Here is a 4,930-nt window from a genome sequence, read left to right on the forward strand (position 1 = left end):
GCCCACTTCTTAGCTATCAGGATATCCTACTCCATGGAGCAGCTAGCTCAGTTGTATCTCAAGGAGATCGTTAGACTACATGGAGTCCCACGGACCATTATTTCAGACAGAGACAGTAGATTCACATCACACTTCTGGGAGTGTGTACAATCAGCATTGGGCACCAAGTTAAAATTTAGCACAACCTTCCATCCTCAGACAGATGGTCAGACGGAACGAGTAAATAAGGTACTCGAAGATATACTCCGAGCATGTGCCTTAGACTTCAAGGGAAGTTGGTGCAAATATATGAGTTTAGCAGAATTTGCATACAACAATAGCTATCAGGCCACTATCGGCATGTCACCTTACGAGGCTCTCTATGGGCGGAGGTGTAGATCTCCAATCTGCTGGTATGAAAGTGGTGAACAGAAAGAACTAGAACTTCAGACAGATCTAGTAGCAGATACCACAGCAGCTATACAGCAGATCCGCCAGAGGATAGAGACAGCTCAGAGCCGCCAGAAAAGCTATGCTGATACACGGCGCAGACCCCTAGAGTTTTCAGTTGGAGATACAGTATTTCTCCGAGTGTCCCCCATGAAGGGAGTAATGCGTTTTGGGAAGAAGGACAAGTTAAGTCCCAGATATGTGGGACCATACCTTATTACCAGAAGAGTTGGCAAGGTAGCGTATGAGCTAGAGCTACACCAGGAGATGTTAGCTATTCATAATGTATTCCATGTCTCAATGCTGAAGAAGCATATCCCAGATGTCACCCAGGTGATTGAGCCCCAGTCGGTACAAGTCCGCGAAGACCTCAGCTATGACAGTCGGCCTATTCAGATAATAGACCGAGCAGTTAAGAAATTGCGGAACAAGGAGGTACCATTAGTAAAAGTTATTTGGCAAAGTCACACAGCAAAAGAGGCAACTTGGGAGACAGAAGCTAGTATGAGACAGAAGTACCCAGAGTTATTCTAAGTTCGAGGACGAACTTTTTATAAGGTATGGGGGATTGTAACGCCAAAAAATTCTCAGAAGATATTTATAAATATCCTAGTATTTTTTTTTTTTGGAATTTTAGGATATTTTTATGGAATTTTTAGAGTACCAGAAGTAGCAAAAATAAATGAAGACGTAAAATAGCTGAAGCGAGAATCGAACCCGGGACCTATCGGGTCCGATAACCTTTAGATAGCTTTAGTAACCAAGTGAACCCAGCAGGGCTGTGCTGAAAGGAGACAGGATCAATTATATTTATGTTTGGGTTGGCCAAATTAACCACTTAATATAAATAGGGAAGTTAAGTGGGAGATGTTATTTTCTTATACGATAATCCTCTCCCTCAAACCCTCACACGCCGACCCCTTCTCCTCCCTCATCTCTCGGCGCCAACCACAAGCAAATCTAGGGTTTCATCCCAAGGGCTATAGGAGCACCTTCCGGCAACGACTTCGGCACGAGAACGCTCCTCTCCGAGAGAAGAGCACGTAGACGTGAGGAGATCGACGAAGGGATCTTCTCCATCGGAAATCTAGCGATCAGATCGTAAGGAAATCTAGCGCAGGAAGTAAGAAACCCCTCACCTGCAGTATAAGTAGTTCTCGGTTGATTTCTATGCATTAGTTTCATTGTATGCAGTTTTTTAGTATGTAGGGTGTGTTCTAGTGCACACCAAGCGTTCAATAGAATGCTTAGCTCAGTAAAATGCTACAGTAGGCATCTTAACAGCTCAGTAAATGCAGTAGAAGCATTTAAATTAGTTTAGGTAGTCTTGCTTCAGCTTTTATGGGACTACGGTCCAATGGGTGGGCTCTCATAGTCGCCTCTAGGTTTAGATAACCTAGTTCTAGGGTCAGATAACCTAGTAAAAGCAAGATAAATTAATTAGCTTATGATCCGGTATTTTATTTTCAGCAGTGGCACTGTACTGGACTAGATGTCCTTGGGTTGGGCTCCCACAGTCGTCCCTAGGTTTAGATAACCTAGTATGTCACGCCCCAGGTAGTCCCTGTCCGAAGAAATTTCGGCAACATCTCCCCTGTACGGGTGACAATATGAATCCAGAATACATATATCTATACCTCGGCCACACACGGCCGGAACAATACAATACAAATAAGAAACAAACCACGCAGTTTATATCAACATTCCACACAGTTCAACATATAATCAATCCACACAGTTTAATAAGGAAAGACGATATAAAATCCTCGAAGATATATGTAAACATCCTACTCCACTACAACGAAGAAAACAAATCCACGAAGTAATGAGAAAATCCGCAGCGGAAAACAAAAGTAGCAAACCCGAATGTTCAATGTCCACAATACAAACCCACAATACAAGTATATAAGATGCAAAAGCAAAATATAATCCGACAAAGAAAATCCTCGCGATAATGGGGCTAGCGACTGGAATATCTCCCGACGGCCTCAACCTGAAAAATAGTAACGGGGTGAGTTCAAAGAACTCAGCAGGTAATCCAATAAATATGTATAGCAACATATAACTACCAGTAATATCCTAAGGTACAGTCTCCTAAACCATAGAACCTACAGATGCCTCTAACAATATAACGGTGTACGATAATGAATAAACGGAATGAGTAACAAGAAGCATGTAATACTGAAGAATAATAAGAAATGATAATCGAAATAAATCAGATTCACTGCGAGGTTGTCTGTAACGATCGTGAACATACACAAATAAACATAGTCGAGCAAAGCATGTATCCTGTATGCACGTCAATCATACGCATCACCAAATGCATCATCACAAGGAATGCAACTGTATATGATGCGAATGACACGCCCGTCACCCCGACGCCACCGCCATCTCACACGCAATGGTGAGACCGAGGGTGGGTAGGGTGACACCGCACTCGCCATCACTACTCCCGACGATGGTGGCCGAGTGGACGGGATCTTGCCGAGTACACCTATCCTCCTACCTCAAACATAGTGAGGGAGCGAACGCTCATCTCCCAGACGCTGGCGACGGGAGGGATCCTCGCTGCTACCACGCGTAACACTAACCCACGAGTGTACCAGGAGCCCTCGACAGCAACCTACCATACACACTCGAGTGCCGTGCCACCACCCATGCAGTGGACACGTTGTGTGCAGGTCATGTAGCATGCCGACGAGCTCAACAATAATGGAGTCGTCGATCGCCCAAAGACGCAATCATGCGATATGGTGCGCAGCCTGTAATGTCATACCTGAATATATCCTCCTTCATATGCGTAGGTGCCAAAAAGGTAAACGCATATATATAACAGAGATATAAACAACATGAATCCAACAATATATAACAAGTATCTCCAGCAACTAATCATGGGTAGATAAGCACTATAAGTAACCATAACCACGAACACATATACACATGGCAAGAGATAAAAGTAAACCAGACTAATGTAAAGCATCTAACAGTAGAAGCATGTGATAGGTATCAACTAAACTAAGACCAAGGAAAAGATAAATCTACCATCTACCACTAGTAATTATATATAAACTACACATCGTAAGACAGTATCAAAAGATAAGTCAAAGGGTACCCGCCTCAAATAGAAGGTACAATCCAGTCCTAATCCAATGTTGAGATGCTCGTCTCGAATCAGAGTCCTGTGTAAATAAATACATTTATATTTTATTTAGCTAAATTCAAAGGAAATAGCTAAATAAAATTACTAAAACTAAATTAGGGTAAAACCCTAATCACGTCACCATTATCCTTCCTAAACTAATCTAACAATTAATTAGGGTTAGTTGCCTAATCCCTAATCATCCATTAGATTAGATACAATCAACATCTACTACAACCTCAATTCACAGAACCTGGATCAAAGGATGCTGTTAGGAATCACCTCACGATCTAAAGCCACAGGTGATGCTGTTGAAAATCCCCTTACGACCACAATTCCAGCATCAACAACACCTCAATCTGGATAGATGCTGCCGGAACCAAACTGAGCTACTAGCTCAAGAACACCACAACAAGACCTCCCTGCTGGAATTCTTCTCCACTTCAACCGAGACCTCAATCACAGTGAAGAAGAGAAAGTCCAAGTACTGATCAAGGGATTTACAGCAAACAATTGAATCTGACATCAAGATCACAACAAAGAAAAGAGAGTAAGAATCAACAATGCATTACCTCGATCGGTTGCCTCCAGAAGGTGTCACCTAATCCAATCCATAATGCAATGTATTGAATCTACTGACCCTCAACTAGCCAGCGTCTGCCAAGACCTAGCTCCGGCAGAGGAATCCAAGATCCACTCAAGTGATCCATGACCTGACCTAGGATCGCCGACGATCAAAGAGGAAAAGCAAGAATCGAGGATGAAACTCGAAGCTAGGGCACAAATCAGAGAACAGAGAAAGCGAGAGGATCGATTGCTTACCTTCGGAGCCCTAAATGCCTCTTCTTGCCGGCAATCGATGGATCGACGATCCAGTGGTGTCGATCGGAGAAGAAAAGGGTCGGCACGCGCAGGGAGAAGGGCTCGGGAAGGGTTTGAGGAGAAAATACCAATGACCCGCCTCCTTGTTTGACCTCTGGTAGTCTCCGGTGATGAGCTCCTCCGGCGATGTCGTTGATCGCCACAGATCCGCCCGCAAGAGGAAACGAGAAGGAGTGGAGTCGGGGGAAAGAGGAGAGTCGGGAGAAGAGAGGAAGAAGAAAGTTCGATTCGGCGATTTAGGTTTGGGAAGGAATAATAAAGGAAAAGAATTTATATTAAACACTTTTCCTCACTTAAATGGGTATCCCTAATAGGCTTTATCCGTACCTACCGATCAATCCCCCCAAAACCCTCCGTACGAGCTCCGAAAATTCCCAAAAAATCTCTAAAAATTCCGGAAAAAATTTATAAGGCTATTTCTCAAATAACCCTATTTATTTAAATTTTCTGAGATCTCACATAGTAAACCCTACTAGATTC

At 43.3% G+C, this 4,930-nt stretch overlaps 1 long non-coding RNA gene across 1 annotated transcript; it reads right to left on the reverse strand.

Moving 5' to 3' along the window:
* Positions 1 to 3,547: 3,547 nt before the first annotated feature.
* LOC122049688 lies at positions 3,548 to 4,678 on the reverse strand. Its single transcript, XR_006131014.1, has 4 exons — positions 4,391 to 4,678; positions 4,141 to 4,286; positions 3,851 to 4,055; positions 3,548 to 3,608 (listed from the first exon to the last, which is right to left on the reverse strand). It is a non-coding gene; the product is annotated as an uncharacterized LOC122049688 (long non-coding RNA).
* Positions 4,679 to 4,930: the final 252 nt, after the last annotated feature.

Source organism: Zingiber officinale, chromosome 2B (assembly GCF_018446385.1).
Source record: "Zingiber officinale cultivar Zhangliang chromosome 2B, Zo_v1.1, whole genome shotgun sequence".
Taxonomy (NCBI): domain Eukaryota; kingdom Viridiplantae; phylum Streptophyta; class Magnoliopsida; order Zingiberales; family Zingiberaceae; genus Zingiber; species Zingiber officinale.